Source organism: Schistocerca piceifrons, unplaced genomic scaffold, assembly GCF_021461385.2.
Source record: "Schistocerca piceifrons isolate TAMUIC-IGC-003096 unplaced genomic scaffold, iqSchPice1.1 HiC_scaffold_1137, whole genome shotgun sequence".
NCBI lineage: Eukaryota > Metazoa > Arthropoda > Insecta > Orthoptera > Acrididae > Schistocerca > Schistocerca piceifrons.
The window spans coordinates 134703-157232 of NW_025726947.1; the positions used below are offsets into that span (position 1 = coordinate 134703).

General features: G+C 48.1%; 45 non-coding genes across 45 annotated transcripts; all 45 read left to right on the forward strand.

Annotated features, from left to right (window-relative positions):
- Positions 1 to 84: 84 nt before the first annotated feature.
- Trnar-ucg lies at positions 85 to 157 on the forward strand. The gene has a single exon. It is a non-coding gene; the product is annotated as a tRNA-Arg (tRNA).
- A 452-nt stretch (positions 158 to 609) lies between these two features.
- Trnak-cuu lies at positions 610 to 682 on the forward strand. Its single transcript has one exon. It is a non-coding gene; the product is annotated as a tRNA-Lys (tRNA).
- A 338-nt stretch (positions 683 to 1020) lies between these two features.
- Positions 1021 to 1092, forward strand: Trnat-agu. Its single transcript has one exon. It is a non-coding gene; the product is annotated as a tRNA-Thr (tRNA).
- Positions 1093 to 1588: 496 nt separating this feature from the next.
- On the forward strand, positions 1589 to 1661 carry Trnar-ucg. Its single transcript has one exon. It is a non-coding gene; the product is annotated as a tRNA-Arg (tRNA).
- Positions 1662 to 2113: 452 nt separating this feature from the next.
- Positions 2114 to 2186, forward strand: Trnak-cuu. Its single transcript has one exon. It is a non-coding gene; the product is annotated as a tRNA-Lys (tRNA).
- A 338-nt stretch (positions 2187 to 2524) lies between these two features.
- Trnat-agu lies at positions 2525 to 2596 on the forward strand. Its single transcript has one exon. It is a non-coding gene; the product is annotated as a tRNA-Thr (tRNA).
- A 496-nt stretch (positions 2597 to 3092) lies between these two features.
- On the forward strand, positions 3093 to 3165 carry Trnar-ucg. The gene has a single exon. It is a non-coding gene; the product is annotated as a tRNA-Arg (tRNA).
- A 452-nt stretch (positions 3166 to 3617) lies between these two features.
- On the forward strand, positions 3618 to 3690 carry Trnak-cuu. The gene has a single exon. It is a non-coding gene; the product is annotated as a tRNA-Lys (tRNA).
- Positions 3691 to 4028: 338 nt separating this feature from the next.
- Trnat-agu lies at positions 4029 to 4100 on the forward strand. The gene has a single exon. It is a non-coding gene; the product is annotated as a tRNA-Thr (tRNA).
- Positions 4101 to 4596: 496 nt separating this feature from the next.
- Trnar-ucg lies at positions 4597 to 4669 on the forward strand. Its single transcript has one exon. It is a non-coding gene; the product is annotated as a tRNA-Arg (tRNA).
- Positions 4670 to 5121: 452 nt separating this feature from the next.
- Positions 5122 to 5194, forward strand: Trnak-cuu. Its single transcript has one exon. It is a non-coding gene; the product is annotated as a tRNA-Lys (tRNA).
- Positions 5195 to 5532: 338 nt separating this feature from the next.
- Trnat-agu lies at positions 5533 to 5604 on the forward strand. The gene has a single exon. It is a non-coding gene; the product is annotated as a tRNA-Thr (tRNA).
- Positions 5605 to 6100: 496 nt separating this feature from the next.
- Positions 6101 to 6173, forward strand: Trnar-ucg. Its single transcript has one exon. It is a non-coding gene; the product is annotated as a tRNA-Arg (tRNA).
- Positions 6174 to 6625: 452 nt separating this feature from the next.
- Positions 6626 to 6698, forward strand: Trnak-cuu. Its single transcript has one exon. It is a non-coding gene; the product is annotated as a tRNA-Lys (tRNA).
- A 338-nt stretch (positions 6699 to 7036) lies between these two features.
- Positions 7037 to 7108, forward strand: Trnat-agu. The gene has a single exon. It is a non-coding gene; the product is annotated as a tRNA-Thr (tRNA).
- A 494-nt stretch (positions 7109 to 7602) lies between these two features.
- On the forward strand, positions 7603 to 7675 carry Trnar-ucg. The gene has a single exon. It is a non-coding gene; the product is annotated as a tRNA-Arg (tRNA).
- A 452-nt stretch (positions 7676 to 8127) lies between these two features.
- On the forward strand, positions 8128 to 8200 carry Trnak-cuu. Its single transcript has one exon. It is a non-coding gene; the product is annotated as a tRNA-Lys (tRNA).
- Positions 8201 to 8538: 338 nt separating this feature from the next.
- On the forward strand, positions 8539 to 8610 carry Trnat-agu. The gene has a single exon. It is a non-coding gene; the product is annotated as a tRNA-Thr (tRNA).
- A 496-nt stretch (positions 8611 to 9106) lies between these two features.
- Trnar-ucg lies at positions 9107 to 9179 on the forward strand. Its single transcript has one exon. It is a non-coding gene; the product is annotated as a tRNA-Arg (tRNA).
- Positions 9180 to 9631: 452 nt separating this feature from the next.
- Trnak-cuu lies at positions 9632 to 9704 on the forward strand. Its single transcript has one exon. It is a non-coding gene; the product is annotated as a tRNA-Lys (tRNA).
- Positions 9705 to 10042: 338 nt separating this feature from the next.
- Trnat-agu lies at positions 10043 to 10114 on the forward strand. The gene has a single exon. It is a non-coding gene; the product is annotated as a tRNA-Thr (tRNA).
- Positions 10115 to 10610: 496 nt separating this feature from the next.
- Positions 10611 to 10683, forward strand: Trnar-ucg. The gene has a single exon. It is a non-coding gene; the product is annotated as a tRNA-Arg (tRNA).
- A 452-nt stretch (positions 10684 to 11135) lies between these two features.
- Positions 11136 to 11208, forward strand: Trnak-cuu. The gene has a single exon. It is a non-coding gene; the product is annotated as a tRNA-Lys (tRNA).
- Positions 11209 to 11546: 338 nt separating this feature from the next.
- Trnat-agu lies at positions 11547 to 11618 on the forward strand. The gene has a single exon. It is a non-coding gene; the product is annotated as a tRNA-Thr (tRNA).
- Positions 11619 to 12114: 496 nt separating this feature from the next.
- On the forward strand, positions 12115 to 12187 carry Trnar-ucg. The gene has a single exon. It is a non-coding gene; the product is annotated as a tRNA-Arg (tRNA).
- A 452-nt stretch (positions 12188 to 12639) lies between these two features.
- Positions 12640 to 12712, forward strand: Trnak-cuu. The gene has a single exon. It is a non-coding gene; the product is annotated as a tRNA-Lys (tRNA).
- Positions 12713 to 13050: 338 nt separating this feature from the next.
- On the forward strand, positions 13051 to 13122 carry Trnat-agu. Its single transcript has one exon. It is a non-coding gene; the product is annotated as a tRNA-Thr (tRNA).
- A 496-nt stretch (positions 13123 to 13618) lies between these two features.
- Positions 13619 to 13691, forward strand: Trnar-ucg. The gene has a single exon. It is a non-coding gene; the product is annotated as a tRNA-Arg (tRNA).
- A 452-nt stretch (positions 13692 to 14143) lies between these two features.
- Positions 14144 to 14216, forward strand: Trnak-cuu. Its single transcript has one exon. It is a non-coding gene; the product is annotated as a tRNA-Lys (tRNA).
- A 338-nt stretch (positions 14217 to 14554) lies between these two features.
- On the forward strand, positions 14555 to 14626 carry Trnat-agu. The gene has a single exon. It is a non-coding gene; the product is annotated as a tRNA-Thr (tRNA).
- A 499-nt stretch (positions 14627 to 15125) lies between these two features.
- Trnar-gcg lies at positions 15126 to 15198 on the forward strand. The gene has a single exon. It is a non-coding gene; the product is annotated as a tRNA-Arg (tRNA).
- A 452-nt stretch (positions 15199 to 15650) lies between these two features.
- On the forward strand, positions 15651 to 15723 carry Trnak-cuu. Its single transcript has one exon. It is a non-coding gene; the product is annotated as a tRNA-Lys (tRNA).
- A 338-nt stretch (positions 15724 to 16061) lies between these two features.
- On the forward strand, positions 16062 to 16133 carry Trnat-agu. Its single transcript has one exon. It is a non-coding gene; the product is annotated as a tRNA-Thr (tRNA).
- A 496-nt stretch (positions 16134 to 16629) lies between these two features.
- Trnar-ucg lies at positions 16630 to 16702 on the forward strand. The gene has a single exon. It is a non-coding gene; the product is annotated as a tRNA-Arg (tRNA).
- Positions 16703 to 17154: 452 nt separating this feature from the next.
- Positions 17155 to 17227, forward strand: Trnak-cuu. Its single transcript has one exon. It is a non-coding gene; the product is annotated as a tRNA-Lys (tRNA).
- A 338-nt stretch (positions 17228 to 17565) lies between these two features.
- On the forward strand, positions 17566 to 17637 carry Trnat-agu. Its single transcript has one exon. It is a non-coding gene; the product is annotated as a tRNA-Thr (tRNA).
- Positions 17638 to 18133: 496 nt separating this feature from the next.
- On the forward strand, positions 18134 to 18206 carry Trnar-ucg. The gene has a single exon. It is a non-coding gene; the product is annotated as a tRNA-Arg (tRNA).
- Positions 18207 to 18658: 452 nt separating this feature from the next.
- On the forward strand, positions 18659 to 18731 carry Trnak-cuu. Its single transcript has one exon. It is a non-coding gene; the product is annotated as a tRNA-Lys (tRNA).
- A 338-nt stretch (positions 18732 to 19069) lies between these two features.
- Trnat-agu lies at positions 19070 to 19141 on the forward strand. Its single transcript has one exon. It is a non-coding gene; the product is annotated as a tRNA-Thr (tRNA).
- Positions 19142 to 19637: 496 nt separating this feature from the next.
- Trnar-ucg lies at positions 19638 to 19710 on the forward strand. Its single transcript has one exon. It is a non-coding gene; the product is annotated as a tRNA-Arg (tRNA).
- A 452-nt stretch (positions 19711 to 20162) lies between these two features.
- Positions 20163 to 20235, forward strand: Trnak-cuu. Its single transcript has one exon. It is a non-coding gene; the product is annotated as a tRNA-Lys (tRNA).
- Positions 20236 to 20573: 338 nt separating this feature from the next.
- Trnat-agu lies at positions 20574 to 20645 on the forward strand. Its single transcript has one exon. It is a non-coding gene; the product is annotated as a tRNA-Thr (tRNA).
- Positions 20646 to 21139: 494 nt separating this feature from the next.
- Positions 21140 to 21212, forward strand: Trnar-ucg. Its single transcript has one exon. It is a non-coding gene; the product is annotated as a tRNA-Arg (tRNA).
- A 452-nt stretch (positions 21213 to 21664) lies between these two features.
- Trnak-cuu lies at positions 21665 to 21737 on the forward strand. The gene has a single exon. It is a non-coding gene; the product is annotated as a tRNA-Lys (tRNA).
- Positions 21738 to 22075: 338 nt separating this feature from the next.
- Trnat-agu lies at positions 22076 to 22147 on the forward strand. Its single transcript has one exon. It is a non-coding gene; the product is annotated as a tRNA-Thr (tRNA).
- The last annotated feature ends 383 nt before the right edge of the window (positions 22148 to 22530 follow it).

Here is a 22530-nt window from a genome sequence, read left to right on the forward strand (position 1 = left end):
CGGCTGTGTAGAACGAAAACACAATTCCTCAGCGGTATGAGCGTTTCGAGATGACACGAATGTAAGGAATACTTGGCGGCCAGTGACCGTGTGGCCTAATGGATAAGGCGTCGGACTTCGGATCCGAAGATTGCAGGTTCGAATCCTGTCACGGTCGTGTTTTTCCAATTCTGCAAAAGAAACACACCGTTTTAGTGTAGCTATTGAGCAGTACGAAATCGTCTGAATGTTGCTGTTGTCCATTTCCTGCTTGGAGATGCACTTGAGCTTGATACACACACAGCCAGAACGGTGTTATCTAGCGAAATGGTCGGCTGAGTGCCGTCACCGCGAGTTTTGGCTGGCATTTGCGCATCTAAGACAGCGTCGGAAAGTAACCCGTTCGGCTTCTGAGTCAAATCAAATATGTGTGTTAATTTTGACACCACTAGCGCTGCAGGTTTTCATGCAATTCCTGTACCTCTCAGAAATGATTATGAAATAAAAGTGAAGTACGTGACGTGTGTGACGCTAGGAAAACATTAGGCAGCATGGAGAGATTCTGTATGGGACCACCCCACCGAAACGAGAACTGTGTGTCGTGCGACCCGACACGTAGTCACCGACGCAGCCCGGCTAGCTCAGTCGGTAGAGCATGAGACTCTTAATCTCAGGGTCGTGGGTTCGAGCCCCACGCTGGGCGGAACGTAATTTTGTTCCGCTGCAGATGTAAATTACCGTTTCTCTGATCAATGTGACGTAATGGAAATAGCAACTTAAAACTTTGCCTACGTGTACATCAGTCGCAAGGAAAGTGTATCTGAAGGTGAAGGTGATTTCGTAGACATGTGTCAAAGACATGTTCTGAAATGTAAGTGGTGTTGGTTGGAGAGCACATCGGTTACGTGTGAGATGTGTAGCCAAGCAGTAATGGTGCGCCATAGCTGCAAATATTAGTCAGTAATATGAAGTGTTGTCAGCTTAAGCCTGATGATCCAGACGAGCGTAAGCACGAAGTACGCAAAACTACCGCTAGGCCGCGCCTCTTTAGCTCAGTGGCAGAGCACTGGTCTAGTAAACCAGGGGTCGTGAGTTCGATCCTCACAGGAAGCAAACGAATTTTCGAAATCAGTTGCGCGTCGTGGCCGTATAGCAAGCAGTATCTGGAACGACGAACAATTAGCAACAGGTGTTTTATTTAGAATTACTCTCAGATGTGATTGAGGCGAATGTCGCAGATAAAGCATTTTCCAAAACGGTACAGCGTAGGGTGGGAGGCGGAGTCTGATTTATATTTTTTACATGTGTTTTTCAAATATCACAGAGCCTCTCGCGAGCGTCGTCGTCGTCGTCGACGCCGCCGCTTCTGCAGAAGTAGCAAATCGCCATCGTAGCAAATGCGGCGAGGGACGCCCTGCCTTCGATTTCGAATGCACAAAGTGTGTGGTCTTGATTCCCAATCTCTACTTGGTCGGTCTCGTAAAGGCTTGAATGTAACGAATGGGTGGGAAGCAGCAAGAGGCAGCGGCTGTGTAGAACGAAAACACAATTCCTCAGCGGTATGAGCGTTTCGAGATGACACGAATGTAAGGAATACTTGGCGGCCAGTGACCGTGTGGCCTAATGGATAAGGCGTCGGACTTCGGATCCGAAGATTGCAGGTTCGAATCCTGTCACGGTCGTGTTTTTCCAATTCTGCAAAAGAAACACACCGTTTTAGTGTAGCTATTGAGCAGTACGAAATCGTCTGAATGTTGCTGTTGTCCATTTCCTGCTTGGAGATGCACTTGAGCTTGATACACACACAGCCAGAACGGTGTTATCTAGCGAAATGGTCGGCTGAGTGCCGTCACCGCGAGTTTTGGCTGGCATTTGCGCATCTAAGACAGCGTCGGAAAGTAACCCGTTCGGCTTCTGAGTCAAATCAAATATGTGTGTTAATTTTGACACCACTAGCGCTGCAGGTTTTCATGCAATTCCTGTACCTCTCAGAAATGATTATGAAATAAAAGTGAAGTACGTGACGTGTGTGACGCTAGGAAAACATTAGGCAGCATGGAGAGATTCTGTATGGGACCACCCCACCGAAACGAGAACTGTGTGTCGTGCGACCCGACACGTAGTCACCGACGCAGCCCGGCTAGCTCAGTCGGTAGAGCATGAGACTCTTAATCTCAGGGTCGTGGGTTCGAGCCCCACGCTGGGCGGAACGTAATTTTGTTCCGCTGCAGATGTAAATTACCGTTTCTCTGATCAATGTGACGTAATGGAAATAGCAACTTAAAACTTTGCCTACGTGTACATCAGTCGCAAGGAAAGTGTATCTGAAGGTGAAGGTGATTTCGTAGACATGTGTCAAAGACATGTTCTGAAATGTAAGTGGTGTTGGTTGGAGAGCACATCGGTTACGTGTGAGATGTGTAGCCAAGCAGTAATGGTGCGCCATAGCTGCAAATATTAGTCAGTAATATGAAGTGTTGTCAGCTTAAGCCTGATGATCCAGACGAGCGTAAGCACAAAGTACGCAAAACTACCGCTAGGCCGCGCCTCTTTAGCTCAGTGGCAGAGCACTGGTCTAGTAAACCAGGGGTCGTGAGTTCGATCCTCACAGGAAGCAAACGAATTTTCGAAATCAGTTGCGCGTCGTGGCCGTATAGCAAGCAGTATCTGGAACGACGAACAATTAGCAACAGGTGTTTTATTTAGAATTACTCTCAGATGTGATTGAGGCGAATGTCGCAGATAAAGCATTTTCCAAAACGGTACAGCGTAGGGTGGGAGGCGGAGTCTGATTTATATTTTTTACATGTGTTTTTCAAATATCACAGAGCCTCTCGCGAGCGTCGTCGTCGTCGTCGACGCCGCCGCTTCTGCAGAAGTAGCAAATCGCCATCGTAGCAAATGCGGCGAGGGACGCCCTGCCTTCGATTTCGAATGCACAAAGTGTGTGGTCTTGATTCCCAATCTCTACTTGGTCGGTCTCGTAAAGGCTTGAATGTAACGAATGGGTGGGAAGCAGCAAGAGGCAGCGGCTGTGTAGAACGAAAACACAATTCCTCAGCGGTATGAGCGTTTCGAGATGACACGAATGTAAGGAATACTTGGCGGCCAGTGACCGTGTGGCCTAATGGATAAGGCGTCGGACTTCGGATCCGAAGATTGCAGGTTCGAATCCTGTCACGGTCGTGTTTTTCCAATTCTGCAAAAGAAACACACCGTTTTAGTGTAGCTATTGAGCAGTACGAAATCGTCTGAATGTTGCTGTTGTCCATTTCCTGCTTGGAGATGCACTTGAGCTTGATACACACACAGCCAGAACGGTGTTATCTAGCGAAATGGTCGGCTGAGTGCCGTCACCGCGAGTTTTGGCTGGCATTTGCGCATCTAAGACAGCGTCGGAAAGTAACCCGTTCGGCTTCTGAGTCAAATCAAATATGTGTGTTAATTTTGACACCACTAGCGCTGCAGGTTTTCATGCAATTCCTGTACCTCTCAGAAATGATTATGAAATAAAAGTGAAGTACGTGACGTGTGTGACGCTAGGAAAACATTAGGCAGCATGGAGAGATTCTGTATGGGACCACCCCACCGAAACGAGAACTGTGTGTCGTGCGACCCGACACGTAGTCACCGACGCAGCCCGGCTAGCTCAGTCGGTAGAGCATGAGACTCTTAATCTCAGGGTCGTGGGTTCGAGCCCCACGCTGGGCGGAACGTAATTTTGTTCCGCTGCAGATGTAAATTACCGTTTCTCTGATCAATGTGACGTAATGGAAATAGCAACTTAAAACTTTGCCTACGTGTACATCAGTCGCAAGGAAAGTGTATCTGAAGGTGAAGGTGATTTCGTAGACATGTGTCAAAGACATGTTCTGAAATGTAAGTGGTGTTGGTTGGAGAGCACATCGGTTACGTGTGAGATGTGTAGCCAAGCAGTAATGGTGCGCCATAGCTGCAAATATTAGTCAGTAATATGAAGTGTTGTCAGCTTAAGCCTGATGATCCAGACGAGCGTAAGCACGAAGTACGCAAAACTACCGCTAGGCCGCGCCTCTTTAGCTCAGTGGCAGAGCACTGGTCTAGTAAACCAGGGGTCGTGAGTTCGATCCTCACAGGAAGCAAACGAATTTTCGAAATCAGTTGCGCGTCGTGGCCGTATAGCAAGCAGTATCTGGAACGACGAACAATTAGCAACAGGTGTTTTATTTAGAATTACTCTCAGATGTGATTGAGGCGAATGTCGCAGATAAAGCATTTTCCAAAACGGTACAGCGTAGGGTGGGAGGCGGAGTCTGATTTATATTTTTTACATGTGTTTTTCAAATATCACAGAGCCTCTCGCGAGCGTCGTCGTCGTCGTCGACGCCGCCGCTTCTGCAGAAGTAGCAAATCGCCATCGTAGCAAATGCGGCGAGGGACGCCCTGCCTTCGATTTCGAATGCACAAAGTGTGTGGTCTTGATTCCCAATCTCTACTTGGTCGGTCTCGTAAAGGCTTGAATGTAACGAATGGGTGGGAAGCAGCAAGAGGCAGCGGCTGTGTAGAACGAAAACACAATTCCTCAGCGGTATGAGCGTTTCGAGATGACACGAATGTAAGGAATACTTGGCGGCCAGTGACCGTGTGGCCTAATGGATAAGGCGTCGGACTTCGGATCCGAAGATTGCAGGTTCGAATCCTGTCACGGTCGTGTTTTTCCAATTCTGCAAAAGAAACACACCGTTTTAGTGTAGCTATTGAGCAGTACGAAATCGTCTGAATGTTGCTGTTGTCCATTTCCTGCTTGGAGATGCACTTGAGCTTGATACACACACAGCCAGAACGGTGTTATCTAGCGAAATGGTCGGCTGAGTGCCGTCACCGCGAGTTTTGGCTGGCATTTGCGCATCTAAGACAGCGTCGGAAAGTAACCCGTTCGGCTTCTGAGTCAAATCAAATATGTGTGTTAATTTTGACACCACTAGCGCTGCAGGTTTTCATGCAATTCCTGTACCTCTCAGAAATGATTATGAAATAAAAGTGAAGTACGTGACGTGTGTGACGCTAGGAAAACATTAGGCAGCATGGAGAGATTCTGTATGGGACCACCCCACCGAAACGAGAACTGTGTGTCGTGCGACCCGACACGTAGTCACCGACGCAGCCCGGCTAGCTCAGTCGGTAGAGCATGAGACTCTTAATCTCAGGGTCGTGGGTTCGAGCCCCACGCTGGACGGAACGTAATTTTGTTCCGTTGCAGATGTAAATTACCGTTTCTCTGATCAATGTGACGTAATGGAAATAGCAACTTAAAACTTTGCCTACGTCACCATCAGACGCAAGGAAAGTGTATCTGAAGGTGAAGGTGATTTCGTAGACATGTGTCAAAGACATGTTCTGAAATGTAAGTGGTGTTGGTTGGAGAGCACATCGGTTACGTGTGAGATGTGTAGCCAAGCAGTAATGGTGCGCCATAGCTGCAAATATTAGTCGGTAATATGAAGTGTTGTCAGCTTAAGCCTGATGATCCAGACGAGCGTAAGCACGAAGTACGCAAAACTACCGCTAGGCCGCGCCTCTTTAGCTCAGTGGCAGAGCACTGGTCTAGTAAACCAGGGGTCGTGAGTTCGATCCTCACAGGAAGCAAACGAATTTTCGAAATCAGTTGCGCGTCGTGGCCGTATAGCAAGCAGTATCTGGAACGACGAACAATTAGCAACAGGTGTTTTATTTAGAATTACTCTCAGATGTGATTGAGGCGAATGTCGCAGATAAAGCATTTTCCAAAACGGTACAGCGTAGGGTGGGAGGCGGAGTCTGATTTATATTTTTTACATGTGTTTTTCAAATATCACAGAGCCTCTCGCGAGCGTCGTCGTCGTCGTCGACGCCGCCGCTTCTGCAGAAGTAGCAAATCGCCATCGTAGCAAATGCGGCGAGGGACGCCCTGCCTTCGATTTCGAATGCACAAAGTGTGTGGTCTTGATTCCCAATCTCTACTTGGTCGGTCTCGTAAAGGCTTGAATGTAACGAATGGGTGGGAAGCAGCAAGAGGCAGCGGCTGTGTAGAACGAAAACACAATTCCTCAGCGGTATGAGCGTTTCGAGATGACACGGATGTAAGGAATACTTGGCGGCCAGTGACCGTGTGGCCTAATGGATAAGGCGTCGGACTTCGGATCCGAAGATTGCAGGTTCGAATCCTATCACGGTCGTGTTTTTCCAATTCTGCAAAAGAAACACACCGTTTTAGTGTAGCTATTGAGCAGTACGAAATCGTCTGAATGTTGCTGTTGTCCATTTCCTGCTTGGAGATGCACTTGAGCTTGATACACACACAGCCAGAACGGTGTTATCTAGCGAAATGGTCGGCTGAGTGCCGTCACCGCGAGTTTTGGCTGGCATTTGCGCATCTAAGACAGCGTCGGAAAGTAACCCGTTCGGCTTCTGAGTCAAATCAAATATGTGTGTTAATTTTGACACCACTAGCGCTGCAGGTTTTCATGCAATTCCTGTACCTCTCAGAAATGATTATGAAATAAAAGTGAAGTACGTGACGTGTGTGACGCTAGGAAAACATTAGGCAGCATGGAGAGATTCTGTATGGGACCACCCCACCGAAACGAGAACTGTGTGTCGTGCGACCCGACACGTAGTCACCGACGCAGCCCGGCTAGCTCAGTCGGTAGAGCATGAGACTCTTAATCTCAGGGTCGTGGGTTCGAGCCCCACGCTGGGCGGAACGTAATTTTGTTCCGCTGCAGATGTAAATTACCGTTTCTCTGATCAATGTGACGTAATGGAAATAGCAACTTAAAACTTTGCCTACGTGTACATCAGTCGCAAGGAAAGTGTATCTGAAGGTGAAGGTGATTTCGTAGACATGTGTCAAAGACATGTTCTGAAATGTAAGTGGTGTTGGTTGGAGAGCACATCGGTTACGTGTGAGATGTGTAGCCAAGCAGTAATGGTGCGCCATAGCTGCAAATATTAGTCAGTAATATGAAGTGTTGTCAGCTTAAGCCTGATGATCCAGACGAGCGTAAGCACGAAGTACGCAAAACTACCGCTAGGCCGCGCCTCTTTAGCTCAGTGGCAGAGCACTGGTCTAGTAAACCAGGGGTCGTGAGTTCGATCCTCACAGGAAGCAAACGAATTTTCGAAATCAGTTGCGCGTCGTGGCCGTATAGCAAGCAGTATCTGGAACGACGAACAATTAGCAACAGGTGTTTTATTTAGAATTACTCTCAGATGTGATTGAGGCGAATGTCGCAGATAAAGCATTTTCCAAAGCGGTACAGCGTAGGGTGGGAGGCGGCAGTCTGAATTATATTTTTTAGATGTGTTTTTCAAATATCACAGAGCCTCTCGCGAGCGTCGTCGTCGTCGCCGCCGCCGCTTCTGCAGAAGTAGCAAATCGCCATCGTAGCAAATGCGGCGAGGGACGCCCTGCCTTCGATTTCGAATGCACAAAGTGTGTGGTCTTGATTCCCAATCTCTACTTGGTCGGTCTCGTAAAGGCTTGAATGTAACGAATGGGTGGGAAGCAGCAAGAGGCAGCGGCTGTGTAGAACGAAAACACAATTCCTCAGCGGTATGAGCGTTTCGAGATGACACGAATGTAAGGAATACTTGGCGGCCAGTGACCGTGTGGCCTAATGGATAAGGCGTCGGACTTCGGATCCGAAGATTGCAGGTTCGAATCCTGTCACGGTCGTGTTTTTCCAATTCTGCAAAAGAAACACACCGTTTTAGTGTAGCTATTGAGCAGTACGAAATCGTCTGAATGTTGCTGTTGTCCATTTCCTGCTTGGAGATGCACTTGAGCTTGATACACACACAGCCAGAACGGTGTTATCTAGCGAAATGGTCGGCTGAGTGCCGTCACCGCGAGTTTTGGCTGGCATTTGCGCATCTAAGACAGCGTCGGAAAGTAACCCGTTCGGCTTCTGAGTCAAATCAAATATGTGTGTTAATTTTGACACCACTAGCGCTGCAGGTTTTCATGCAATTCCTGTACCTCTCAGAAATGATTATGAAATAAAAGTGAAGTACGTGACGTGTGTGACGCTAGGAAAACATTAGGCAGCATGGAGAGATTCTGTATGGGACCACCCCACCGAAACGAGAACTGTGTGTCGTGCGACCCGACACGTAGTCACCGACGCAGCCCGGCTAGCTCAGTCGGTAGAGCATGAGACTCTTAATCTCAGGGTCGTGGGTTCGAGCCCCACGCTGGGCGGAACGTAATTTTGTTCCGCTGCAGATGTAAATTACCGTTTCTCTGATCAATGTGACGTAATGGAAATAGCAACTTAAAACTTTGCCTACGTGTACATCAGTCGCAAGGAAAGTGTATCTGAAGGTGAAGGTGATTTCGTAGACATGTGTCAAAGACATGTTCTGAAATGTAAGTGGTGTTGGTTGGAGAGCACATCGGTTACGTGTGAGATGTGTAGCCAAGCAGTAATGGTGCGCCATAGCTGCAAATATTAGTCAGTAATATGAAGTGTTGTCAGCTTAAGCCTGATGATCCAGACGAGCGTAAGCACGAAGTACGCAAAACTACCGCTAGGCCGCGCCTCTTTAGCTCAGTGGCAGAGCACTGGTCTAGTAAACCAGGGGTCGTGAGTTCGATCCTCACAGGAAGCAAACGAATTTTCGAAATCAGTTGCGCGTCGTGGCCGTATAGCAAGCAGTATCTGGAACGACGAACAATTAGCAACAGGTGTTTTATTTAGAATTACTCTCAGATGTGATTGAGGCGAATGTCGCAGATAAAGCATTTTCCAAAACGGTACAGCGTAGGGTGGGAGGCGGAGTCTGATTTATATTTTTTACATGTGTTTTTCAAATATCACAGAGCCTCTCGCGAGCGTCGTCGTCGTCGTCGACGCCGCCGCTTCTGCAGAAGTAGCAAATCGCCATCGTAGCAAATGCGGCGAGGGACGCCCTGCCTTCGATTTCGAATGCACAAAGTGTGTGGTCTTGATTCCCAATCTCTACTTGGTCGGTCTCGTAAAGGCTTGAATGTAACGAATGGGTGGGAAGCAGCAAGAGGCAGCGGCTGTGTAGAACGAAAACACAATTCCTCAGCGGTATGAGCGTTTCGAGATGACACGAATGTAAGGAATACTTGGCGGCCAGTGACCGTGTGGCCTAATGGATAAGGCGTCGGACTTCGGATCCGAAGATTGCAGGTTCGAATCCTGTCACGGTCGTGTTTTTCCAATTCTGCAAAAGAAACACACCGTTTTAGTGTAGCTATTGAGCAGTACGAAATCGTCTGAATGTTGCTGTTGTCCATTTCCTGCTTGGAGATGCACTTGAGCTTGATACACACACAGCCAGAACGGTGTTATCTAGCGAAATGGTCGGCTGAGTGCCGTCACCGCGAGTTTTGGCTGGCATTTGCGCATCTAAGACAGCGTCGGAAAGTAACCCGTTCGGCTTCTGAGTCAAATCAAATATGTGTGTTAATTTTGACACCACTAGCGCTGCAGGTTTTCATGCAATTCCTGTACCTCTCAGAAATGATTATGAAATAAAAGTGAAGTACGTGACGTGTGTGACGCTAGGAAAACATTAGGCAGCATGGAGAGATTCTGTATGGGACCACCCCACCGAAACGAGAACTGTGTGTCGTGCGACCCGACACGTAGTCACCGACGCAGCCCGGCTAGCTCAGTCGGTAGAGCATGAGACTCTTAATCTCAGGGTCGTGGGTTCGAGCCCCACGCTGGGCGGAACGTAATTTTGTTCCGCTGCAGATGTAAATTACCGTTTCTCTGATCAATGTGACGTAATGGAAATAGCAACTTAAAACTTTGCCTACGTGTACATCAGTCGCAAGGAAAGTGTATCTGAAGGTGAAGGTGATTTCGTAGACATGTGTCAAAGACATGTTCTGAAATGTAAGTGGTGTTGGTTGGAGAGCACATCGGTTACGTGTGAGATGTGTAGCCAAGCAGTAATGGTGCGCCATAGCTGCAAATATTAGTCAGTAATATGAAGTGTTGTCAGCTTAAGCCTGATGATCCAGACGAGCGTAAGCACGAAGTACGCAAAACTACCGCTAGGCCGCGCCTCTTTAGCTCAGTGGCAGAGCACTGGTCTAGTAAACCAGGGGTCGTGAGTTCGATCCTCACAGGAAGCAAACGAATTTTCGAAATCAGTTGCGCGTCGTGGCCGTATAGCAAGCAGTATCTGGAACGACGAACAATTAGCAACAGGTGTTTTATTTAGAATTACTCTCAGATGTGATTGAGGCGAATGTCGCAGATAAAGCATTTTCCAAAACGGTACAGCGTAGGGTGGGAGGCGGAGTCTGATTTATATTTTTTACATGTGTTTTTCAAATATCACAGAGCCTCTCGCGAGCGTCGTCGTCGTCGTCGACGCCGCCGCTTCTGCAGAAGTAGCAAATCGCCATCGTAGCAAATGCGGCGAGGGACGCCCTGCCTTCGATTTCGAATGCACAAAGTGTGTGGTCTTGATTCCCAATCTCTACTTGGTCGGTCTCGTAAAGGCTTGAATGTAACGAATGGGTGGGAAGCAGCAAGAGGCAGCGGCTGTGTAGAACGAAAACACAATTCCTCAGCGGTATGAGCGTTTCGAGATGACACGAATGTAAGGAATACTTGGCGGCCAGTGACCGTGTGGCCTAATGGATAAGGCGTCGGACTTCGGATCCGAAGATTGCAGGTTCGAATCCTGTCACGGTCGTGTTTTTCCAATTCTGCAAAAGAAACACACCGTTTTAGTGTAGCTATTGAGCAGTACGAAATCGTCTGAATGTTGCTGTTGTCCATTTCCTGCTTGGAGATGCACTTGAGCTTGATACACACACAGCCAGAACGGTGTTATCTAGCGAAATGGTCGGCTGAGTGCCGTCACCGCGAGTTTTGGCTGGCATTTGCGCATCTAAGACAGCGTCGGAAAGTAACCCGTTCGGCTTCTGAGTCAAATCAAATATGTGTGTTAATTTTGACACCACTAGCGCTGCAGGTTTTCATGCAATTCCTGTACCTCTCAGAAATGATTATGAAATAAAAGTGAAGTACGTGACGTGTGTGACGCTAGGAAAACATTAGGCAGCATGGAGAGATTCTGTATGGGACCACCCCACCGAAACGAGAACTGTGTGTCGTGCGACCCGACACGTAGTCACCGACGCAGCCCGGCTAGCTCAGTCGGTAGAGCATGAGACTCTTAATCTCAGGGTCGTGGGTTCGAGCCCCACGCTGGGCGGAACGTAATTTTGTTCCGTTGCAGATGTAAATTACCGTTTCTCTGATCAATGTGACGTAATGGAAATAGCAACTTAAAACTTTGCCTACGTCACCATCAGACGCAAGGAAAGTGTATCTGAAGGTGAAGGTGATTTCGTAGACATGTGTCAAAGACATGTTCTGAAATGTAAGTGGTGTTGGTTGGAGAGCACATCGGTTACGTGTGAGATGTGTAGCCAAGCAGTAATGGTGCGCCATAGCTGCAAATATTAGTCGGTAATATGAAGTGTTGTCAGCTTAAGCCTGATGATCCAGACGAGCGTAAGCACAAAGTACGCAAAACTACCGCTAGGCCGCGCCTCTTTAGCTCAGTGGCAGAGCACTGGTCTAGTAAACCAGGGGTCGTGAGTTCGATCCTCACAGGAAGCAAACGAATTTTCGAAATCAGTTGCGCGTCGTGGCCGTATAGCAAGCAGTATCTGGAACGACGAACAATTAGCAACAGGTGTTTTATTTAGAATTACTCTCAGATGTGATTGAGGCGAATGTCGCAGATAAAGCATTTTCCAAAACGGTACAGCGTAGGGTGGGAGGCGGAGTCTGATTTATATTTTTTACATGTGTTTTTCAAATATCACAGAGCCTCTCGCGAGCGTCGTCGTCGTCGTCGACGCCGCCGCTTCTGCAGAAGTAGCAAATCGCCATCGTAGCAAATGCGGCGAGGGACGCCCTGCCTTCGATTTCGAATGCACAAAGTGTGTGGTCTTGATTCCCAATCTCTACTTGGTCGGTCTCGTAAAGGCTTGAATGTAACGAATGGGTGGGAAGCAGCAAGAGGCAGCGGCTGTGTAGAACGAAAACACAATTCCTCAGCGGTATGAGCGTTTCGAGATGACACGAATGTAAGGAATACTTGGCGGCCAGTGACCGTGTGGCCTAATGGATAAGGCGTCGGACTTCGGATCCGAAGATTGCAGGTTCGAATCCTATCACGGTCGTGTTTTTCCAATTCTGCAAAAGAAACACACCGTTTTAGTGTAGCTATTGAGCAGTACGAAATCGTCTGAATGTTGCTGTTGTCCATTTCCTGCTTGGAGATGCACTTGAGCTTGATACACACACAGCCAGAACGGTGTTATCTAGCGAAATGGTCGGCTGAGTGCCGTCACCGCGAGTTTTGGCTGGCATTTGCGCATCTAAGACAGCGTCGGAAAGTAACCCGTTCGGCTTCTGAGTCAAATCAAATATGTGTGTTAATTTTGACACCACTAGCGCTGCAGGTTTTCATGCAATTCCTGTACCTCTCAGAAATGATTATGAAATAAAAGTGAAGTACGTGACGTGTGTGACGCTAGGAAAACATTAGGCAGCATGGAGAGATTCTGTATGGGACCACCCCACCGAAACGAGAACTGTGTGTCGTGCGACCCGACACGTAGTCACCGACGCAGCCCGGCTAGCTCAGTCGGTAGAGCATGAGACTCTTAATCTCAGGGTCGTGGGTTCGAGCCCCACGCTGGGCGGAACGTAATTTTGTTCCGCTGCAGATGTAAATTACCGTTTCTCTGATCAATGTGACGTAATGGAAATAGCAACTTAAAACTTTGCCTACGTGTACATCAGTCGCAAGGAAAGTGTATCTGAAGGTGAAGGTGATTTCGTAGACATGTGTCAAAGACATGTTCTGAAATGTAAGTGGTGTTGGTTGGAGAGCACATCGGTTACGTGTGAGATGTGTAGCCAAGCAGTAATGGTGCGCCATAGCTGCAAATATTAGTCAGTAATATGAAGTGTTGTCAGCTTAAGCCTGATGATCCAGACGAGCGTAAGCACGAAGTACGCAAAACTACCGCTAGGCCGCGCCTCTTTAGCTCAGTGGCAGAGCACTGGTCTAGTAAACCAGGGGTCGTGAGTTCGATCCTCACAGGAAGCAAACGAATTTTCGAAATCAGTTGCGCGTCGTGGCCGTATAGCAAGCAGTATCTGGAACGACGAACAATTAGCAACAGGTGTTTTATTTAGAATTACTCTCAGATGTGATTGAGGCGAATGTCGCAGATAAAGCATTTTCCAAAACGGTACAGCGTAGGGTGGGAGGCGGAGTCTGATTTATATTTTTTACATGTGTTTTTCAAATATCACAGAGCCTCTCGCGAGCGTCGTCGTCGTCGTCGACGCCGCCGCTTCTGCAGAAGTAGCAAATCGCCATCGTAGCAAATGCGGCGAGGGACGCCCTGCCTTCGATTTCGAATGCACAAAGTGTGTGGTCTTGATTCCCAATCTCTACTTGGTCGGTCTCGTAAAGGCTTGAATGTAACGAATGGGTGGGAAGCAGCAAGAGGCAGCGGCTGTGTAGAACGAAAACACAATTCCTCAGCGGTATGAGCGTTTCGAGATGACACGAATGTAAGGAATACTTGGCGGCCAGTGACCGTGTGGCCTAATGGATAAGGCGTCGGACTTCGGATCCGAAGATTGCAGGTTCGAATCCTGTCACGGTCGTGTTTTTCCAATTCTGCAAAAGAAACACACCGTTTTAGTGTAGCTATTGAGCAGTACGAAATCGTCTGAATGTTGCTGTTGTCCATTTCCTGCTTGGAGATGCACTTGAGCTTGATACACACACAGCCAGAACGGTGTTATCTAGCGAAATGGTCGGCTGAGTGCCGTCACCGCGAGTTTTGGCTGGCATTTGCGCATCTAAGACAGCGTCGGAAAGTAACCCGTTCGGCTTCTGAGTCAAATCAAATATGTGTGTTAATTTTGACACCACTAGCGCTGCAGGTTTTCATGCAATTCCTGTACCTCTCAGAAATGATTATGAAATAAAAGTGAAGTACGTGACGTGTGTGACGCTAGGAAAACATTAGGCAGCATGGAGAGATTCTGTATGGGACCACCCCACCGAAACGAGAACTGTGTGTCGTGCGACCCGACACGTAGTCACCGACGCAGCCCGGCTAGCTCAGTCGGTAGAGCATGAGACTCTTAATCTCAGGGTCGTGGGTTCGAGCCCCACGCTGGGCGGAACGTAATTTTGTTCCGTTGCAGATGTAAATTACCGTTTCTCTGATCAATGTGACGTAATGGAAATAGCAACTTAAAACTTTGCCTACGTCACCATCAGACGCAAGGAAAGTGTATCTGAAGGTGAAGGTGATTTCGTAGACATGTGTCAAAGACATGTTCTGAAATGTAAGTGGTGTTGGTTGGAGAGCACATCGGTTACGTGTGAGATGTGTAGCCAAGCAGTAATGGTGCGCCATAGCTGCAAATATTAGTCGGTAATATGAAGTGTTGTCAGCTTAAGCCTGATGATCCAGACGAGCGTAAGCACAAAGTACGCAAAACTACCGCTAGGCCGCGCCTCTTTAGCTCAGTGGCAGAGCACTGGTCTAGTAAACCAGGGGTCGTGAGTTCGATCCTCACAGGAAGCAAACGAATTTTCGAAATCAGTTGCGCGTCGTGGCCGTATAGCAAGCAGTATCTGGAACGACGAACAATTAGCAACAGGTGTTTTATTTAGAATTACTCTCAGATGTGATTGAGGCGAATGTCGCAGATAAAGCATTTTCCAAAACGGTACAGCGTAGGGTGGGAGGCGGAGTCTGATTTATATTTTTTACATGTGTTTTTCAAATATCACAGAGCCTCTCGCGAGCGTCGTCGTCGTCGTCGTCGACGCCGCCGCTTCTGCAGAAGTAGCAAATCGCCATCGTAGCAAATGCGGCGAGGGACGCCCTGCCTTCGATTTCGAATGCACAAAGTGTGTGGTCTTGATTCCCAATCTCTACTTGGTCGGTCTCGTAAAGGCTTGAATGTAACGAATGGGTGGGAAGCAGCAAGAGGCAGCGGCTGTGTAGAACGAAAACACAATTCCTCAGCGGTATGAGCGTTTCGAGATGACACGAATGTAAGGAATACTTGGCGGCCAGTGACCGTGTGGCCTAATGGATAAGGCGTCGGACTGCGGATCCGAAGATTGCAGGTTCGAATCCTGTCACGGTCGTGTTTTTCCAATTCTGCAAAAGAAACACACCGTTTTAGTGTAGCTATTGAGCAGTACGAAATCGTCTGAATGTTGCTGTTGTCCATTTCCTGCTTGGAGATGCACTTGAGCTTGATACACACACAGCCAGAACGGTGTTATCTAGCGAAATGGTCGGCTGAGTGCCGTCACCGCGAGTTTTGGCTGGCATTTGCGCATCTAAGACAGCGTCGGAAAGTAACCCGTTCGGCTTCTGAGTCAAATCAAATATGTGTGTTAATTTTGACACCACTAGCGCTGCAGGTTTTCATGCAATTCCTGTACCTCTCAGAAATGATTATGAAATAAAAGTGAAGTACGTGACGTGTGTGACGCTAGGAAAACATTAGGCAGCATGGAGAGATTCTGTATGGGACCACCCCACCGAAACGAGAACTGTGTGTCGTGCGACCCGACACGTAGTCACCGACGCAGCCCGGCTAGCTCAGTCGGTAGAGCATGAGACTCTTAATCTCAGGGTCGTGGGTTCGAGCCCCACGCTGGGCGGAACGTAATTTTGTTCCGCTGCAGATGTAAATTACCGTTTCTCTGATCAATGTGACGTAATGGAAATAGCAACTTAAAACTTTGCCTACGTGTACATCAGTCGCAAGGAAAGTGTATCTGAAGGTGAAGGTGATTTCGTAGACATGTGTCAAAGACATGTTCTGAAATGTAAGTGGTGTTGGTTGGAGAGCACATCGGTTACGTGTGAGATGTGTAGCCAAGCAGTAATGGTGCGCCATAGCTGCAAATATTAGTCAGTAATATGAAGTGTTGTCAGCTTAAGCCTGATGATCCAGACGAGCGTAAGCACGAAGTACGCAAAACTACCGCTAGGCCGCGCCTCTTTAGCTCAGTGGCAGAGCACTGGTCTAGTAAACCAGGGGTCGTGAGTTCGATCCTCACAGGAAGCAAACGAATTTTCGAAATCAGTTGCGCGTCGTGGCCGTATAGCAAGCAGTATCTGGAACGACGAACAATTAGCAACAGGTGTTTTATTTAGAATTACTCTCAGATGTGATTGAGGCGAATGTCGCAGATAAAGCATTTTCCAAAACGGTACAGCGTAGGGTGGGAGGCGGAGTCTGATTTATATTTTTTACATGTGTTTTTCAAATATCACAGAGCCTCTCGCGAGCGTCGTCGTCGTCGTCGACGCCGCCGCTTCTGCAGAAGTAGCAAATCGCCATCGTAGCAAATGCGGCGAGGGACGCCCTGCCTTCGATTTCGAATGCACAAAGTGTGTGGTCTTGATTCCCAATCTCTACTTGGTCGGTCTCGTAAAGGCTTGAATGTAACGAATGGGTGGGAAGCAGCAAGAGGCAGCGGCTGTGTAGAACGAAAACACAATTCCTCAGCGGTATGAGCGTTTCGAGATGACACGAATGTAAGGAATACTTGGCGGCCAGTGACCGTGTGGCCTAATGGATAAGGCGTCGGACTTCGGATCCGAAGATTGCAGGTTCGAATCCTGTCACGGTCGTGTTTTTCCAATTCTGCAAAAGAAACACACCGTTTTAGTGTAGCTATTGAGCAGTACGAAATCGTCTGAATGTTGCTGTTGTCCATTTCCTGCTTGGAGATGCACTTGAGCTTGATACACACACAGCCAGAACGGTGTTATCTAGCGAAATGGTCGGCTGAGTGCCGTCACCGCGAGTTTTGGCTGGCATTTGCGCATCTAAGACAGCGTCGGAAAGTAACCCGTTCGGCTTCTGAGTCAAATCAAATATGTGTGTTAATTTTGACACCACTAGCGCTGCAGGTTTTCATGCAATTCCTGTACCTCTCAGAAATGATTATGAAATAAAAGTGAAGTACGTGACGTGTGTGACGCTAGGAAAACATTAGGCAGCATGGAGAGATTCTGTATGGGACCACCCCACCGAAACGAGAACTGTGTGTCGTGCGACCCGACACGTAGTCACCGACGCAGCCCGGCTAGCTCAGTCGGTAGAGCATGAGACTCTTAATCTCAGGGTCGTGGGTTCGAGCCCCACGCTGGGCGGAACGTAATTTTGTTCCGTTGCAGATGTAAATTACCGTTTCTCTGATCAATGTGACGTAATGGAAATAGCAACTTAAAACTTTGCCTACGTCACCATCAGACGCAAGGAAAGTGTATCTGAAGGTGAAGGTGATTTCGTAGACATGTGTCAAAGACATGTTCTGAAATGTAAGTGGTGTTGGTTGGAGAGCACATCGGTTACGTGTGAGATGTGTAGCCAAGCAGTAATGGTGCGCCATAGCTGCAAATATTAGTCGGTAATATGAAGTGTTGTCAGCTTAAGCCTGATGATCCAGACGAGCGTAAGCACAAAGTACGCAAAACTACCGCTAGGCCGCGCCTCTTTAGCTCAGTGGCAGAGCACTGGTCTAGTAAACCAGGGGTCGTGAGTTCGATCCTCACAGGAAGCAAACGAATTTTCGAAATCAGTTGCGCGTCGTGGCCGTATAGCAAGCAGTATCTGGAACGACGAACAATTAGCAACAGGTGTTTTATTTAGAATTACTCTCAGATGTGATTGAGGCGAATGTCGCAGATAAAGCATTTTCCAAAACGGTACAGCGTAGGGTGGGAGGCGGAGTCTGATTTATATTTTTTACATGTGTTTTTCAAATATCACAGAGCCTCTCGCGAGCGTCGTCGTCGTCGTCGACGCCGCCGCTTCTGCAGAAGTAGCAAATCGCCATCGTAGCAAATGCGGCGAGGGACGCCCTGCCTTCGATTTCGAATGCACAAAGTGTGTGGTCTTGATTCCCAATCTCTACTTGGTCGGTCTCGTAAAGGCTTGAATGTAACGAATGGGTGGGAAGCAGCAAGAGGCAGCGGCTGTGTAGAACGAAAACACAATTCCTCAGCGGTATGAGCGTTTCGAGATGACACGAATGTAAGGAATACTTGGCGGCCAGTGACCGTGTGGCCTAATGGATAAGGCGTCGGACTTCGGATCCGAAGATTGCAGGTTCGAATCCTATCACGGTCGTGTTTTTCCAATTCTGCAAAAGAAACACACCGTTTTAGTGTAGCTATTGAGCAGTACGAAATCGTCTGAATGTTGCTGTTGTCCATTTCCTGCTTGGAGATGCACTTGAGCTTGATACACACACAGCCAGAACGGTGTTATCTAGCGAAATGGTCGGCTGAGTGCCGTCACCGCGAGTTTTGGCTGGCATTTGCGCATCTAAGACAGCGTCGGAAAGTAACCCGTTCGGCTTCTGAGTCAAATCAAATATGTGTGTTAATTTTGACACCACTAGCGCTGCAGGTTTTCATGCAATTCCTGTACCTCTCAGAAATGATTATGAAATAAAAGTGAAGTACGTGACGTGTGTGACGCTAGGAAAACATTAGGCAGCATGGAGAGATTCTGTATGGGACCACCCCACCGAAACGAGAACTGTGTGTCGTGCGACCCGACACGTAGTCACCGACGCAGCCCGGCTAGCTCAGTCGGTAGAGCATGAGACTCTTAATCTCAGGGTCGTGGGTTCGAGCCCCACGCTGGGCGGAACGTAATTTTGTTCCGCTGCAGATGTAAATTACCGTTTCTCTGATCAATGTGACGTAATGGAAATAGCAACTTAAAACTTTGCCTACGTGTACATCAGTCGCAAGGAAAGTGTATCTGAAGGTGAAGGTGATTTCGTAGACATGTGTCAAAGACATGTTCTGAAATGTAAGTGGTGTTGGTTGGAGAGCACATCGGTTACGTGTGAGATGTGTAGCCAAGCAGTAATGGTGCGCCATAGCTGCAAATATTAGTCAGTAATATGAAGTGTTGTCAGCTTAAGCCTGATGATCCAGACGAGCGTAAGCACGAAGTACGCAAAACTACCGCTAGGCCGCGCCTCTTTAGCTCAGTGGCAGAGCACTGGTCTAGTAAACCAGGGGTCGTGAGTTCGATCCTCACAGGAAGCAAACGAATTTTCGAAATCAGTTGCGCGTCGTGGCCGTATAGCAAGCAGTATCTGGAACGACGAACAATTAGCAACAGGTGTTTTATTTAGAATTACTCTCAGATGTGATTGAGGCGAATGTCGCAGATAAAGCATTTTCCAAAACGGTACAGCGTAGGGTGGGAGGCGGAGTCTGATTTATATTTTTTACATGTGTTTTTCAAATATCACAGAGCCTCTCGCGAGCGTCGTCGTCGTCGTCGACGCCGCCGCTTCTGCAGAAGTAGCAAATCGCCATCGTAGCAAATGCGGCGAGGGACGCCCTGCCTTCGATTTCGAATGCACAAAGTGTGTGGTCTTGATTCCCAATCTCTACTTGGTCGGTCTCGTAAAGGCTTGAATGTAACGAATGGGTGGGAAGCAGCAAGAGGCAGCGGCTGTGTAGAACGAAAACACAATTCCTCAGCGGTATGAGCGTTTCGAGATGACACGGATGTAAGGAATACTTGGCGGCCAGTGACCGTGTGGCCTAATGGATAAGGCGTCGGACTTCGGATCCGAAGATTGCAGGTTCGAATCCTATCACGGTCGTGTTTTTCCAATTCTGCAAAAGAAACACACCGTTTTAGTGTAGCTATTGAGCAGTACGAAATCGTCTGAATGTTGCTGTTGTCCATTTCCTGCTTGGAGATGCACTTGAGCTTGATACACACACAGCCAGAACGGTGTTATCTAGCGAAATGGTCGGCTGAGTGCCGTCACCGCGAGTTTTGGCTGGCATTTGCGCATCTAAGACAGCGTCGGAAAGTAACCCGTTCGGCTTCTGAGTCAAATCAAATATGTGTGTTAATTTTGACACCACTAGCGCTGCAGGTTTTCATGCAATTCCTGTACCTCTCAGAAATGATTATGAAATAAAAGTGAAGTACGTGACGTGTGTGACGCTAGGAAAACATTAGGCAGCATGGAGAGATTCTGTATGGGACCACCCCACCGAAACGAGAACTGTGTGTCGTGCGACCCGACACGTAGTCACCGACGCAGCCCGGCTAGCTCAGTCGGTAGAGCATGAGACTCTTAATCTCAGGGTCGTGGGTTCGAGCCCCACGCTGGGCGGAACGTAATTTTGTTCCGCTGCAGATGTAAATTACCGTTTCTCTGATCAATGTGACGTAATGGAAATAGCAACTTAAAACTTTGCCTACGTGTACATCAGTCGCAAGGAAAGTGTATCTGAAGGTGAAGGTGATTTCGTAGACATGTGTCAAAGACATGTTCTGAAATGTAAGTGGTGTTGGTTGGAGAGCACATCGGTTACGTGTGAGATGTGTAGCCAAGCAGTAATGGTGCGCCATAGCTGCAAATATTAGTCAGTAATATGAAGTGTTGTCAGCTTAAGCCTGATGATCCAGACGAGCGTAAGCACGAAGTACGCAAAACTACCGCTAGGCCGCGCCTCTTTAGCTCAGTGGCAGAGCACTGGTCTAGTAAACCAGGGGTCGTGAGTTCGATCCTCACAGGAAGCAAACGAATTTTCGAAATCAGTTGCGCGTCGTGGCCGTATAGCAAGCAGTATCTGGAACGACGAACAATTAGCAACAGGTGTTTTATTTAGAATTACTCTCAGATGTGATTGAGGCGAATGTCGCAGATAAAGCATTTTCCAAAGCGGTACAGCGTAGGGTGGGAGGCGGCAGTCTGAATTATATTTTTTAGATGTGTTTTTCAAATATCACAGAGCCTCTCGCGAGCGTCGTCGTCGTCGCCGCCGCCGCTTCTGCAGAAGTAGCAAATCGCCATCGTAGCAAATGCGGCGAGGGACGCCCTGCCTTCGATTTCGAATGCACAAAGTGTGTGGTCTTGATTCCCAATCTCTACTTGGTCGGTCTCGTAAAGGCTTGAATGTAACGAATGGGTGGGAAGCAGCAAGAGGCAGCGGCTGTGTAGAACGAAAACACAATTCCTCAGCGGTATGAGCGTTTCGAGATGACACGAATGTAAGGAATACTTGGCGGCCAGTGACCGTGTGGCCTAATGGATAAGGCGTCGGACTTCGGATCCGAAGATTGCAGGTTCGAATCCTGTCACGGTCGTGTTTTTCCAATTCTGCAAAAGAAACACACCGTTTTAGTGTAGCTATTGAGCAGTACGAAATCGTCTGAATGTTGCTGTTGTCCATTTCCTGCTTGGAGATGCACTTGAGCTTGATACACACACAGCCAGAACGGTGTTATCTAGCGAAATGGTCGGCTGAGTGCCGTCACCGCGAGTTTTGGCTGGCATTTGCGCATCTAAGACAGCGTCGGAAAGTAACCCGTTCGGCTTCTGAGTCAAATCAAATATGTGTGTTAATTTTGACACCACTAGCGCTGCAGGTTTTCATGCAATTCCTGTACCTCTCAGAAATGATTATGAAATAAAAGTGAAGTACGTGACGTGTGTGACGCTAGGAAAACATTAGGCAGCATGGAGAGATTCTGTATGGGACCACCCCACCGAAACGAGAACTGTGTGTCGTGCGACCCGACACGTAGTCACCGACGCAGCCCGGCTAGCTCAGTCGGTAGAGCATGAGACTCTTAATCTCAGGGTCGTGGGTTCGAGCCCCACGCTGGGCGGAACGTAATTTTGTTCCGTTGCAGATGTAAATTACCGTTTCTCTGATCAATGTGACGTAATGGAAATAGCAACTTAAAACTTTGCCTACGTCACCATCAGACGCAAGGAAAGTGTATCTGAAGGTGAAGGTGATTTCGTAGACATGTGTCAAAGACATGTTCTGAAATGTAAGTGGTGTTGGTTGGAGAGCACATCGGTTACGTGTGAGATGTGTAGCCAAGCAGTAATGGTGCGCCATAGCTGCAAATATTAGTCGGTAATATGAAGTGTTGTCAGCTTAAGCCTGATGATCCAGACGAGCGTAAGCACAAAGTACGCAAAACTACCGCTAGGCCGCGCCTCTTTAGCTCAGTGGCAGAGCACTGGTCTAGTAAACCAGGGGTCGTGAGTTCGATCCTCACAGGAAGCAAACGAATTTTCGAAATCAGTTGCGCGTCGTGGCCGTATAGCAAGCAGTATCTGGAACGACGAACAATTAGCAACAGGTGTTTTATTTAGAATTACTCTCAGATGTGATTGAGGCGAATGTCGCAGATAAAGCATTTTCCAAAACGGTACAGCGTAGGGTGGGAGGCGGAGTCTGATTTATATTTTTTACATGTGTTTTTCAAATATCACAGAGCCTCTCGCGAGCGTCGTCGTCGTCGTCGTCGACGCCGCCGCTTCTGCAGAAGTAGCAAATCGCCATCGTAGCAAATGCGGCGAGGGACGCCCTGCCTTCGATTTCGAATGCACAAAGTGTGTGGTCTTGATTCCCAATCTCTACTTGGTCGGTCTCGTAAAGGCTTGAAT